The 15,822-nt window shown below is 36.6% G+C and overlaps 1 protein-coding gene across 1 annotated transcript in view; it reads right to left on the reverse strand.

The window, feature by feature from the left end:
* LOC110023344 (histone-lysine N-methyltransferase ASHR3) overlaps nucleotides 1-15,822 on the reverse strand; it is a 50,744-nt gene that overhangs the window by 7,837 nt on the left and 27,085 nt on the right. The gene's annotated exons all lie outside the window — the stretch shown is intronic.

A 15,822-nucleotide genomic window follows, 5' to 3' on the forward strand; every position in this document is an offset into this window, starting at 1 on the left:
GGCTAGATCCTAACTCCTACGAGGAATACTAGACCTCACGAAAATTGAGGTCAACAGTATTGCTCTTTTTCCTGTGGTTTTGCCTTAGCTTTTTATCTCTGGAAAGTTTTACATACATACCACACAATTCATATGAAATAGACAATATTGCAAAGGTGCTCGTTATGTATAATATTGCAGGGGTGCTCATTATTTCTCCTCTTTGTCTAAACACATTATTGCTCATCATTCTGGCTTGAGAGGAACTCGTATATTTCAGGAATGTCATTTCTCCATATGAATAATATTAGAATTTTTATCAAGCATTTGAATAGGAGATAGAAATTCAAAAATTTTATACCTCTTCCCATTGCCAACAACTCGTTGTAACATATGGTCTTATTGAAATATTTACTGGTTTTTTATTTTGTGGTTTTCTAAAATCTACAACTTACTATGCTTTTACTATCATTCCGTCTTTTTATGGAATGCTCACATTGGCTTGCGGAATAGTTATTGCATGTTTTTTTGCTTATTCTGGTTGGACTTTTACCATGCTTATATAGCATTTTATTATAATTAATCGTATACGATCCGGAATCAAACCATGAGCCATCTCACGAGTACAACACCCAACAGTTTGTAACGAACATTTTTTACAGTCAATATATTGTGGAATATTGGAGGTAAAAAACTAAAAGAGCTTGCAATTTGAAATAAAGATTTTTCTTTTCCCTATGAATGGAAAGCGTATTTTATTAATGTTTCTTCAATATTATTTTCGCCCACATGTCTACCACATAAATTACTTATCTCCTAGTTTGGGACATTTTTTGTCATGAAAAAAAATATTTTGTGTTTATCCGTTAATCTGACAAAACTCAATGAGTAAAACTAAAGAGGCTGGATCATCGACCATGTGGGATAGAGAGATCACTATTATATTTTGTGATCTATGTCGGAGGGAGGTCGAGATGGGAAATAGGTCCACAAGGTATTTTAACAAAGGGTGACAAAATTTTATGGTTAAATTCAAGGAAGTGACCGGATGGGATTATGATCGTATGAAATTGAAGAACAAGTGTGATCAATTAAGAAAAGATTGAAAAATATTAAAAGAACTAAAAAAAGGATCAACGAGAATGAGTTGGAAACCAGTAAAATGTACAGTTGATGCACCAGAGGATTAGTGGACTAAGAAATTACAAGTATATTATACTAATATTACTTTAAAGACAGTGCATTGAATTGATTTCATTAATAAAACTTTTCAATCTATTTCAGGCAGTGCCGTCAGCCAAAAAAATTAAATTTATTGGCATTAATCCAGTTTTAGAGGAGAAACTGGATGACATTTTCACTGCGGTTGTCGCAACATAAATTCATATGTTCACCCCAAATGATGTAGGGTTTGGCAACTCAGCACAAGAGATGGAAACCATGCAAATAGGTGAGTCAGGAGAAGGTCTCAGTCAAGTCCGCACAGATGTTCAATCCACTAGCCAGCAAAAATGCCCCAGGATAGATAAAAAAAATAAAAGAGTCCAATTCATCAAAAACACCATCGACACATTTGTTGACACTTGCAAAGCAAGGTCTTTTCCCTCGTAGGACAACTCCATTGATGAATGTCTCGAAGTCCACAATACATATCCTGATGTTAAGGCGGACACAGACGAATATTTAAAATACGTGAAGGTGTTACGAGACCCAACCATAAGACAGTTTTTTATGAAGTTGAAACCGCAATGCCGAGTCAAATACTTGAGCTCTTTCATGGATGCATGAATGTTTTAGATATTATGTTATTTTATTTCTTGTAATTTTCTTTCATATTTCTATGATGGACACTTGTCATTTTCCATGGCGGTACTATGTTTTTATTTATCTTTTATCATGCACTAATTTTATTTTCTATGATTCACCACAATTTCCATTGTGTACTTATCCCTTTTCATAGCTAATTTTTTTCTACCATCACTATATTTTTGTCATTGCTATGTATTTTTTTAATTTATTTTGTTCTCTATTGATGAAGTTTAAATATTATCCTTGTACTTATTTTGTAGTATGGATGAAGAAGAAGTTAACCACATACGCAAAGTCGTACTAATCATTACCTTGTTGTACTATTATTATTTTACATCTATCGACCGAAACCCATATATGACATCGAGTCAGATTAGAGATAGATGGGTGGGTGAGTTATTACGTGGTCATCCCACGCGGTTCTTCAATATGTTCCGTATGACGAAAGGAATATGTCTTGACCTACTTAATGAACTGCGGACGGTGCAGACAACCCTCGATATAGGTAGTTAAGCCCGAGGATCCAACATTCCATTCCATTCCATTACTTTACAAATTGCAAACGACTCTCGATACTTGTCATTCTTCAATGTTTGCATTTACTATAACATTAGTACATGAAATTGATTTACATGACATATGTTAAAAGGTTTTCACTGTACCTTCAGGATTGTATTGAAGCTATTGATGAAACACACGTTGATGCACGCCTATCTGGTGCAAAGAAGGTTGTGTACATCGGAGGGTGCGACTTCCCCACACAAAATGTTATGGTCTTGTGAGATTTTAACATGTGTTTTATCTTTGTTATGGTTGGATGGGAAGGAAGCGCACACGATAGTATTTTCAAATTTGCTACTAGAAACCATAGATATTGTTTTCCGTGCCCTCCTCCAGGTGATCATCAACACCAATTTTGTCGGGTAGTTATTTTTCGATTTCTAATTAGCGTAACTGAGCAGGTAAATATTATTTGTTCGACGCCGAAAATCCCTTACAAAGGGGGTATCTGAAGTCTTATTCAGATACAAAGTACCACATCCCCGATTTTGAAAGATCAAGCGGGGTAGCACGAGGCAAGAAAAAATTATTTAACAAAAGACACTCCTTGCGTGGCGTAATCAAAAGAGCTTTCGGAGTGTGGAAAAAGAAGTGGGTTATATTACGTGATATATCGGCTTACCCATTTCTGAAGCAAGTACAAATAGTAGTTGACACAATGACACTAAATAATTTCATTCGACAGCATCACTTCAGATCGCATGCAGAGTTCGCCCTCATAGAAGATGATTCACTTCAGATCCCACCTGAAGCATACAAATACCATGTGGGACGTACTATGCCACACGAAGAAATAGATTCACAAGATGCATACACTCGAGAGGGTGAAGGTGCATCAGAGATTACGGCTTTACGAGTGCAAATAGCAGATGATATCAGTCAATCGTGAATGAACAATTCATTATTTATGTTTGAAATTTTATGTATTATTTACTGTTATGTGCTCATTTATATGTTATTGGAATTGTGCAAATTTTTATCTGTTTAAGCACAATATAATGTGATTGTAGAAATTACCTCCTGCAGTTTTTTTTCTATTCACATGAAGATGTTTTTTTTTATCGTAATGGCAATCTGTTGCATTACTATTCTTTCCCTCTTCCTACTCTTGTTCATGTTCTGCTGTAATGATTTCTTGCTTGGCTATGTGAGAAATTTTTTTTATTATTATTTTGGAAGAGTTTGTACACATTGACCTTCCATATGAAAATCTCTTCTATTTTTAGGGGATAATGAAGAACAGATCGGTTGTGAAGGTATGTAGCTCTGAAGTTGTAGAATCTATACGGGAGTTATGTTTTTCTGGGAGTTTCATATGAGTGGTCTATTTTATGAATGACTTCCAGCAGAAGTTGCTTTGCAAAAAACACTACGGTAATTTGTCTTGATAATAGCAATGCATCTGGAATTTCAGGTCACTTCCAGAAATGAAATGAACGAGTTTAATGTGTTGAATGAAAATGGTTTGGCTGTAATGAGCATAACAGTTAAAAGGGATGCTTTCAGTTTTTTGGCTGTAATGCTTTGGTGTTAAATGAGATTGGAAATTGGTTTTTTTGGCCATAATGTTTTGTTAGCAAAGTGTAATTTGGTTTTTTCCTTCTGGATCAAAATCCAACTTCTCACTTATGGGGTTTTGATAGAGCAGAAGCCTAATCTAACTGTTTTTCTATGTTGCTGAAAGAGTCTAATGCATATACTGCAATCTTCTACAGCTCAAATTTGATTTTATTCTTTTGGAGAAACCGTTGGTACATGGTTCTCGAATTCTAAAAATGTGTGAATGCAGCGATGTTAAGAAGCTTGGCGAAGGATATATCACCTAATATCTCCAAAAGAATAAAAGGAAATGGATATATCACCTAATGCAAGAATCCTATAATAAAAAAATAATAAAAAGAAAATGATATGAAAGGAAGGATATATCACCTAATATCTCCAATAATCAATTCAAGAATCTAATGTCTTAGTCTCCTCTCCTTATTTCTTCTAGTGTTCGTCCCTTCTCTCACCCACCCTTCTTCCATCTCTCTTTCTCACTCACTCTCTCCCTCTATCTCACTGTACAATTTTGATTTTTTGTTGCTTTAGGACTTATATTTCGGTTATTTTTCTTGGCCTTTTCCCAAGTGCCTTGATTGAGATGGTAATTGGAGCTTTGATGAATGAGAATCTGTTGGTAGGAGTTTGAACACCTAGTTTGAACATTTGTTTAATCCATAATGTTAGAAACTTAGAACATTTCCAGAATTGGATGAGTTTAATGTCTGAACATGTAACTGATGGTTGGAGACGCCATTTCGAGAATTGAATCAATTTTTCAGCTGTTATTCAGCTATCAAAACATCTGAATTTTTAGTTTTTAAAATGGTTTGCTGCATTGGTTTGATATTTCTTTTTAAGCATAGTTTCATTTGGTTTTTCATTATGAAGCGGTAAAGTTGTTTCATTTCAATATTGAGAACGTAGCAGTACATGTTTGATTTGTATATGTAACTGTGCAGCAGAATTTACCACTTGGGTTTCTATATCTTAGCAGCAGAAGCTAGCATTTGTATGTGTTCGATAAGTGCATATTTCATAAGTAACTGTTGCTGTATATGTTCGATTCATATTATGGATCTATTTGTATATGTAATTGCTGCTGTATGTCATTTCCAAGGGCTTCATTTCATTAACATGCATTCAATAGTTTGATTGTTTTCCTACTTCACAGCTAGCTGATGTTGTGGTTAATGATGAGATTAGTCATTTTGTTTTGGTTAGAAAATTACAAATGTTAGTGAATCAACAACCGAAGAAGTATATGAAGCTTAGAAGGTTACTTCACAGCTAGTTGATTTTAGGATGGGCATTAAAGTTATTATCTTGAATACATGCTCTAGTTCTTTCCTTCGAATTACCTGCTGCAGTTGTTTTCTGTTCACATGAAGTTGTTTTTTTTTTTTTTGCCGTAATGGTAATCCGCTGCATTATTGAAGAGATCATGAATGGCATGGGTTGATATGGGTTGTTTGCACTTCATTGATGCATTCTTGGGGGACATTGCCAGAATAACTAGTGCTACTATATGGATTTATCAAATATTACATTTTTTTAAATACTAAACTCTACTGATTTTATTGAGATAATTATTGAGCAGTTTGGATGGCTACAAAAATTTGTTGTCGTCAACCGTTACCTCCATACTTCGGTAAGTATATTTTCTCAAATTTTTGACTGATCTATTTTATTTTTAATAACTGCAAGATGATGAATTCAAGATATTTAGGAAAGTCCGAGCAAGTGATGTGCTGGTGCGAGCTACCAACCTTGCTACTCACGTCACGCGGTCACATAATTACGGGAGGCAGTTTTATAGGTGTTTGCGGTGGGCACAAGAACATGAGGATTGCACTTTCTTCAGGTGAGCCGACATTACGTCTGTTTCTATGATATCCCAACTGAACACTGGTGTTCGGAGTTTGTCGATATCCTTTCTGTCGACTATTCCTAGAAAACTAGTGAAGGAGCCCTCCCCGTTAGCAATTCTGAACATTTCTTCACTCGACTTGACGTTCCATATAGTAATTTTGACCGCTATTGCTTAGCAGGTAAGGCTACTCTGAAGGAACTCAGGGAGTATTCTTAAAGGATTGTCGGTCTTAAGATTGACTGTACTCGTTGATTTGGCGTCGACGCGCTCTTCGTCGTCCTGTTTAATCGAATTCGAGCCAAGTTTTTGACGTGATTCGGGTCGCGACGCGTTTTCGTCCCAATCGTCCACGAGGTCATCTAAACGACTCTGGATGACGAAACAGACTGCGCCGATGCGTCCGGAACATTGATTTTGCCTAGATGGGACATTCGTTTCATTGTGACGGCACGTCTTGGGGAAAATACATATTTAGGTGGTAATTATAATAATAAATAATATTTTATTATTATTATTAACTTATGTTAAAAAATCCTTAACCTAGTTTATTTCCCTTCTCATGGGTGTATGTCGGCATGATTCTTATGTTAATAAAAATCCTTAACCAGGTTTCTTCCTCTCGCGCTTGTGGACCTCTGCCCTAACTGCGATTCGCTCGATTTCACCTGGCCCACTCCGTGTAGTTGGAGTTGGAGTTTCGTCCCCGCGAGTTTCGTCCCCGCGCTCGTTCCTCTCGCACGCGAGACAACCTCGCAGGCGACCCATCCCCTTATCATTGTCGAGGATCTTATCATCTGCGAGGATCGTATCCTCTGCTCTCGACTCTTCTTGCCGCAGAGTGTGGCCTCTGCGAGGATCATATCATCTGCTCTCGATCCTTCTGTCGTATATTCTTAATCATTCTTCTCCTTCTCTGGTATATATTAGAGCTCGATTTTGTAGCCCTGGGCGTATGCCGAAAAATCTCTGAGGGAGGAAACTCTGTCATTTTCTTTTCACACTTCTTTAATTTTTTGGCTTGAATTGGTTTCCTCTTGCTGTTGGAGGAGTTGAAGTTGGGGAGTGCCTTTAAAGTTCCTGTGTTACTTTCTTTTGCTTCAAGGAGGTACCTTTTCTCCTTTTGTGCCTTGCCCTTTTTTCGGTTTTGCCCTGCCGAGCCCCTATCAGCTCGGTGCGATGGGTGATACAACATGCTGACTTAGTTGGCACTTATATTCTTGAATACATGATACTCAAGCATCTAGGAATAGAAATGCAAGCATACTTTAAGGGCTAGATTTGATTACCTGTTTAGAAGGATATAAGTATAACATGTTATCGGCTTTTCTCTTTGCCCTACTTGCTTAAAATGGTAAAACTATGGCATATGTGAATAAGAAGGTTGAAACGTGGCTTTGAAATGATTCTAGCTCCTCTTCTCTCTTTTTGTTCAAAAGCAAGTTAGAATAATTGAAAATGTAGCTTTGAGATGATGTTGGCTCCTCTTGCAAGCATGTTGGGATATGTATTATGAGGTTTTTCATCTATTCTTATTTAGCATGAGATATTGGAGAGTTTATTTGGCCTTTCATGCATGTTTGGGGGCTCGGCTTTGGTTTCTTATGGCTCTTCCTTGCTTGAAATACATGTTATGAGAGGATTTATTTAATTCGACAAGTCTTGTAACTTGTTTTGGTGGTTGGGTTTAGCACCTCACGGGCATCACTATGTTTAAACTTCTATAGGAAGTTGTTTCTTGCTTGGAGTATTTAACCTTGACCCGAGGAGTGGTTGGGAGATGGCTTTGCTGGCTTTGGTTCCTACTCCTACCCGTGAGACCCATTGAAATTTCTTGAGTTTAGTTTATCCCCTCTTGTTGAGTTTGAATCATTTGAATGATTATAGGGGAGGTGGTTTTGTTGGCTTTGGTTCCTACTCCTTACCCGTGAGGTCTATTGCAGGTCTTTGGGTGTGATTTGGCTTGCCCTGGCGAACTTAGGGTGACTTGAATGTTATGGATGAATCAAGTTTGCCATCCAAAAACATATGCATTTGCACTATCTATACAGTGAGGTGATCAAAAATAAATTGAGCATATTTCTTACGTCTTACTTGGGGGAAATTAGAGCGGGTTTGAATGGTTTATACAAGCTTTTCCATTCATTTCTAACAAATTTATTTGTTCTCTTACGTATCAAAAGCAATACTTTGTGTAGTTTTCCTGTTGCTACTGTGGTCGTGGGCTCCTTTTGTGCTTTGGGTTGCCTTGGCCATGAGTCTCCGCCCCTTTTGAGCCGTGAGCCTTGGGTTGCCTTGGTCGTGAGTCTCTTTGGCCCAATTTTGCCTTGACCAAAAGCCTTGGTGGCTATACCCCCCTCTATTGACCCCGGCCATGAGCATTTCTCTGGTTCTATGGGAAGATTTTATGCTTATTTGATATATGAGGCTATTGATTAATTTCGAAGTTGGAAGATCCTGATTTTTGTATGGGTTTGGAAATAGTAGTGGTGGTTTCCCCGGGATCACTTTCCTTTTGCTTGATTTATGAAGTTTGGAAGACTTCCGAATTTTATCTTGGGAGAATGTCTGGCTTAGACGAATTGATTTCATAAAAGATATCTTTGGGGTTTGGATACTGTCGTTAGGAGGTCATTTTGACTCGGATTAAGCATTTATAAAAATGTGAGAAAGTGATATCCTTTCGGATTGATTCAAGGATCTCTGGGTCTTCCTTTTCAGGTCTTTTTCGTCATGAGTATTGAGAATTGATTCATGCTCCGTTCTTTTCGATGTTTTAGGTGGATCAATCCCCCCTCTCTCACCCCATTTTTGTTCTTTTTTTTTCCTTGCTTTTTTGTTCTTTTTTTTTCCTTTTTTTTTCCTTGCTTCTTGGTTTGATTTTTTATGTTTATGTCTGATACATAAATGTCCACGTATAATCTTTTGCTATACGTGAAACCATCAAGCAAGATCGCAAGTATGTAGGTTTTGTTTTAGGGCTTAAGGCGGAGATGACAAAGGCACACCGGAGAGAGCAGAATGATATGTCATCCAACGACATCAGGATCCGATTCAAGAACCCGATGAGCTGTAGGATGACAGTATCATTCAACGACACAAGACTAGCGGGAGTTAACCCGAACCTTCTTAGGTTGTTGGTAGTCTTATGCCCGACAGCGCGATCGACTCCTGGACAACTACTTTTCAAAATTGACAAAAAACAGATTTGATAAGAAAAGATACACCTTTTTATAAAATAAAAATACATTTTTCGCTACAAACAAAATTAATACACACATTTTTTGCATGTTTGAAACATATGTGCATGCTGAAAATATAAATTTTAAATACATTTTAAACATCAGTTGTCGACATGTTGATCATTCATCTGTTTAGGCTAAGAAGTACCCTCCTGAGTTAGGTTCGATAGGACACCCTTCTAGTTGAATGGCGGGCTTTATACATCCGGGTGACCGAATAGCCTTCGACGACCCTCGAGTACTAATATATAGTTGAGCCTAGCCCCGACCCGAATGCTTGCGGTCCCCCTCTTTTCGGACTTTTTCCATATTTTTTACGATTTTAATTGATTAGTCGATTCGTCGATTTCCTTGCATTTCTCTTGTAGTGAGACTTTTAACGATCTTTCTCGAGATTTCTGGACGATGTTTCTTTATTTTCATTTATATAAAGCATTTCAGCATGTTTCCTCAAGTTTTGTTGCTTGAACTTGTTGCATCAACTATACCTAAGGAACAGCAGACCTCCCTGGTATACAAGTTTGTTTTATGTTTACAGCATGTTACTTTCTCGCAAATCACCTACCTGCTGTATTTTTCTTACTTTTCATTTACCTCGTATGTTGTATTGTTCTCTCTACTGCATACTCTACTGCGTGTCATGTGCTACATATTTTACTGTCATGTTATACACTATACAACTTCAACATGTTCCCTATAAAATATCTGAAGAAATACAACCATAGGGCTGTTGGATTTGACATCATAACCTGACACCCTAGAAAACTTAAACTCGTCACGACGAGGAGCTTGAAACTAGCACGGTGGGCAGCACGATCGATCATCTTCAACAACAGAACATGTCTTCCCCAGCTAAACAATTTTTTTTCTAGAAATTAAAACAACAATCCATAGGATTTCGAGGTTGTTTGCCTAGCGCAACATAAATCCTCAACCTTTTCTTTAGGCATTTTTATAGCTTTGATGTACGATCTAAGCCCTAACTCGTTTTAGGATTTTAAAGTTGTCGTTCGTTACGACCTAAATCCTCACATCTTCCAGGCTAATTGTGTGATCGTTTCACACGAATGTAAGCCCTAAATAGATAAAATTGGCAGGATAAAACACTTGAATATTTTTCTTCGAAACTAAAGTCAAACCATAGGGTAGACTGGGAAGTCACCAATGATCTCTACTGGATCTGTGGCATCTCCTAGTTCTTCCTTTGGATTCTGTAATAAATGTTCCAAATTTGAGTCATTCTCTTATCACACATCTTTGTCCGATTTCGTTGAAAAGTCTCATCCTTTGGAAGTCCTTGAAGATAATTTCTCCTTATTTTTATCGAGAGTATTTTTAAGTGACTTTGGTCATTTAAGATGTAATTAACTATTAATTAACTATAGGGGCTTGCCCTGGAGCACAAAACAAGTTTTTTCATAATATGCATCTCAAAGTAGGTTTAATGCTACAGACCTATTTAATTTTTCATATTTTTTCATATATTTTTCATATTAAATAGGAGAATTTTTCGGCAAATAAAACGGTTTCGCAGACCAAACAGATGTAATATATTTCTTAGTTTATTTGATCGAATCTCATCATCAAGTCTTGTGTTTATCCCTCGGGATAGATACAGAATTTGAGGTAGAGTGCCCCTTCATTTAAACTGTGAAAATTATGGGTCCAATTTGATTTCATATTTTTCTAGACTTAAATCTATATGTACATTAAAACGTCCTTCCGAAACGGGCAACGGGGTTTCGATTCCGGCGACCGACAGCTTCCTACAGACGACTCACCACACCCCAACTTTTTTATCGCCGACAGGGCAGCATGGGTCGTGATATGCTATTTTTTTCTATGATGTGATATACATTCAAGTCAACATTATAATTTTCTTTCTTCTAATTTTAACATGTTATTTTTTTTCTTTTTTGGGTCTCATTATAGTACATATTAGTGTGTTAAGGTGTATTTCACTTTTGTTTAGGTAATTGTGCTCCTATGATGTGATGATATGATGTGATCTGAAATATTTAAGTGATATAAATATTTTGTATTTTCATGTCTTAACATTTGAACTTTAATTTTAAGAATATTTCTTATTTTCATGTTCTTCAATCTTCACATTTATCTTCTCTTTATGATTGCATTAAGGTTGATAAATTTGTAAAAAAATCTACAAAACATTAGTTTACAAAACGCACAAACCAAACAATTTATCCATAACAAGAGCAGATTGGTCATTTATCCAGAATCAATTATTTTCTAAACGCACTAACCAAACAGTCAGTCAAACCAAACAGTCATAAACGCACTAACCAAACAGTCAGTCAGCTTATCTGGATCAGCTGGTCATCAGCAGATTATCAAGATAAGCTGTTTATCAGCATAAGCTGGAAAAGCTGTAGCTGCCCCAAACAAACCCTAAGAGTGGCATGCAATATCTATTGATCACACTAGCACACACTCATTATTATGGCCTCCCTAGACATCAATTTCACAAGAAGTTTGCAACAAATGATGACTCTAGAAAAGTCAAGCATGTCCAAACAAAAATGACGACCATCGTTATAGAAGACCAACATATAAATGATCAATCTAAGTACCATTTCCATTAATCCATGTGGATCATCTATTTATAACCATTGATAAGCTTGTGATATTGAAAATTATAATACACAAGGTTCATGTCTTCGATTAGAGACATCTCAGTGGTTGTCTTCGTTGGATCACCAATGTTACTTGGATGGGCCAATTTAGGCATCCTTAAGGAGACATTATCTGACTACATTTTGATCATGGTAGGGATGATTCTCCATCCTTTATTATTGACAACTGTGAGAAATATTTAAGATGTATGTTAGAAGCCACGAACTATCCACGTGTGATCGTTATTATCAAGCATGTGTGGGCAGTCCACTACCTCGCGTTGTACTTGCCTTATACCAGCCTTGATACTCTGAGCTTCAATGGCAGGTTGTAATAAAAGAGGTATTAGAGTTATGGTAACGTTATGAGATTCATATCTGTGATGAAAGACTCATTAAGAGGGTTACAATCACAACAGTTTTATAGCAAGTCTTCTAAGAGACAAATAAGCAATAAGAAGACACAAATAAGCAATATGTTAAGGCATCCTAACTCTTATAATTTTAGCATCTACACATGACATGTTTGTGAGTGAATGAAATTGAAGCCATGACAGAATGATCTAAGGGAATGTGGGCTCAAAGAATACGTGGGATGTTGATCTTCCTCAAGAAAAGAAAGCAATGGGTTTTCGATGGATTTTTAGCACAGAATTTAACTTTGATGAATTCTTTGAACACAACAAAGCATGGTTGATCGCCAAAGGCTATTCACAAACCTATAAAGTTGACTATATGGAGATGTTTGCTCTGGTAGCTAAATTGAACGTCATTCGGGTCCTGTTATCACTTGTTGTGAATCTGGATTGGACATTACCCCAACTGGATGTCAATAATGTTTTCCTTAACGACGATCTTGCAAAGGGGGTGTATATTTCTCTCCCACCATGCTTTGACTCAACCTATTCCTGTGGCCAAGAATGTCGACTGCAGAAGCATATTTATGGATTGAAACAATCCCCCCGGGTTTGGTTCAACAAGTTTATACAAGTGGGCATTGGTTTCTCTCAGACCAAATCTGATCAAACCATGCTCTTTCGCCACTCATCCGGAGACCGGATTGCTATTCTCATTGTCTATGTCGATGACATCGGACTTACAGGTGATGATTGGCCGGCCATCGAATCTCTCAAAAGCGTCCTAGACGCATCTTTTGAGATGGACTAGGGTTCTCTCCGGTATTTCTTAGGTATGGAAATAGCTCAGTCCTCCCGGGGCATTAGCCTTTCTCAGCGCAAATATGTGACAGAATTACTGGCTGAGACAAAGCTACTTCTTTACAAACCGATAGATGTTTCAATGAATCCCAATGAGAAGTTGGCATATGTTCCCAATGCAGTTCTAGTGAACAAAACACACTACCAACGTCTAGCGGGGAAACTCAATTACCTAGCCCATTCGCGTCCAGACATTTGTCAAGTCGTTGGTATTTTCAGTTAGTTCATGCATGATCCCTACGAGCACCACCTCACTATTGTACATCAAATCCTCCATTACTTGAAAGGCACACTGCATTCAGTTTTGCCTTTTTCTCGTCATACCTTTCGCTTTGTTGCAGTTTATAAAGATCTTGATTACGACATGTCAGTCCATGATCACCAATCTACCTCGGGCTTTGCTCCTTTGTGTAGAGAAACGTTGTCACATGGAAAAGTAAAAAAAATTATGGTTTGCCCGTAGCAGTGTTAAAGTCGAGTTTCGGTCTATGTCCCTAAAAGTATGTGAAGTCATTTGATTGTGCATCATGCTCCGCGAGTTACATATCCTTCCATTACTCTACAATTACTTTCTAACAATAAAATCGCCATCAATATTGCCCATAATCCGATCCAACATGATTGAACCAAGTCTGTGGAGATTGACGTCATTTTATCAAGTAGAAACTTGATTCCGGAGAAATTTGTGTTTCATTTGTCCCTTACACCGGCTAACTAGCAGAAATTCTCAAGAAGAATCTTTCTCAGTCATTTTTTTACGAGTTCAAATCCAAGTTGAACATGATTCACATCTATGATTTAACTTAAGAGGGAGTGTTAGAAGTTATTAGCATTGATTTATTTCCTTTTTCTTACATTTCTTATTTTATATATTTTCCTCCTGTTTTACGTATTTCCTATTTGAATGTCTTTCCTATTTTATATCTTTCCTATGTTAGAAGCCATGTAATATGTAATTATACATCCCCTTTCATTTTAATAAGATTATCCTACTCCATTCCAAAAATTTACAAAGAATTTGTTAGACAAAGAATTGATCAAACATAACATTTCACTATTGAAGGCTCCAATGATCCTTGTAAACAATTAGAGAAGAGGCTTTGAATTGATTATGAGAAATTGAACAAGCTCTAAATTAAAAATATGTATCAATTGTTAATGATTGATTATCTATTCAGCTAACTAGAGGGAGCTTCAATTTTCTCTAACATCGACATAAGATTAGAATATTACCAATTGTGGACCGGAGATCTGAATGTCGGTAAAATGACATTCAGTAGTAAATGAAGTCATAGGTTCATAGTGAGGTCATTTTGATTAAAAAAAATCCCAGTTATTTTTATGGATTAGATTATCAAACCCCTCTCTCTTTCTTAAATACCAACTCCCTCCAATTCATATTCATGTCCCACATCCCATTCTTTCTTTTGCTTTTCCACTTATGATCCTCCTAATTTACCACCTCTCTCAATCTTAGTTCTTTGTCTCTCGTAGTCTGCTCTTTCCTTCTTCGACAATCAAAATCTATCTATGATGGCATCAAAAGCCCTTGATTTCTTGGTCATGCTTCATCACAAGCTCTCTTCATGGCAGAACCCACCGAAGAGATTTAGCTCCCAAAAAAATCATGATTATGTGCTGCATGTACATCCAGTTTGGTTACCACGTTGCATCAAATAATTCATGATACCTAAAGTAAAAAATCAGACATAGGGATGAGCCATGAGCACCAAGTACTAAAATATCTAAAGAGAAAACCAATACGGAGAAAAAAAAGGAAACTAGGGCGAAGGTACATGCAGTTTTAAAACTAAAGTTCCAACTTTTTCTCGTCATACCTTTCACTATTGAAGGCTCCAATAAGGAGGGCAAGTAGGTTGTGTGTGAGTTAATAGCTAGATGGGAATTTATTTAATTAAAGTTTTAAAACCACTTGGCACTTTTAAACCAACTTATTCCCAACCTAATAAAAGTCTCAGTCATTTGGAATATGCATTTGCAGAGGATTGTGACCTGTCAACGTTGTTTCACAGAAACAGTCTTCTTTATGTGAAATTTCTAACAAAAAAAATATCCATCAACATGAATAACCAACGAATTTGAGCTACCAGAGTTTTTTGCGAACAGCACGACACATTCTTCAATAACAAAAATATCCTTACTAATTCAAAGTTTCCAATATTTTAATTTTTCACCGAAATAAAATCAGGTAACTCATGAATCCTTGACTACACTAAACAGTTTATAAGCTTTATTACATTAAAACGTGAAATAAAAAAAGTTCTCTAAGGTTTATGGGTTTACCAGAACTAAAGTATTCAACTAACCATGTGGAAGGCATAGCTAAGAAAAATCAAAATGACCGAGAACACCGCTGGATAGATTGAATTTGACCTATATTACCCTGGAAATCTAATTGAAAGCATATGATACCATAAAAACTACCCTTACAAGTTCACGAAGAAGTGGGCTTTCACATCCATTAAAGTTATCAACATAATTAATGATGTCATTATGCTAGTAGGCAATTTCCTGAAAGCCGGCATTCGACAAACCTGATAATAGATGGTTCCCAAAAGCTGTTTCAGATTTATAACAAGGAAGATTTACCAGATTTACCATACATACCACTCAATTATTATGTATTTACATATCTAACACCTAAACTTCAACTTTTTACAGACATACTACCTTGCCTAAGCATGAAAAGGTGTATTTCACTTTTTTTTAAGTTAAAATGGTGAAATTTTTATGTGATATGTAAGATTTGAGTGGCATAAATGGAAACCCTAGATGGGTGATATGTATGTAAATGCCCCTTATAACAATTGTGGTAAGTCAAAACACCACTCAGTTGATTACATTACCACTGAGAGTGAAAGTAGATTTCGTGCTCAATATATTTTTGCTGAGTGGAGTGATACTGCACTGTGAGCATGATATTTAAACAATTCTAAATCATAAATACT

This window comes from Phalaenopsis equestris, unplaced genomic scaffold (genome assembly GCF_001263595.1).
Source record: "Phalaenopsis equestris unplaced genomic scaffold, ASM126359v1 Scaffold000224, whole genome shotgun sequence".
In the NCBI taxonomy this organism is placed as follows: domain Eukaryota; kingdom Viridiplantae; phylum Streptophyta; class Magnoliopsida; order Asparagales; family Orchidaceae; genus Phalaenopsis; species Phalaenopsis equestris.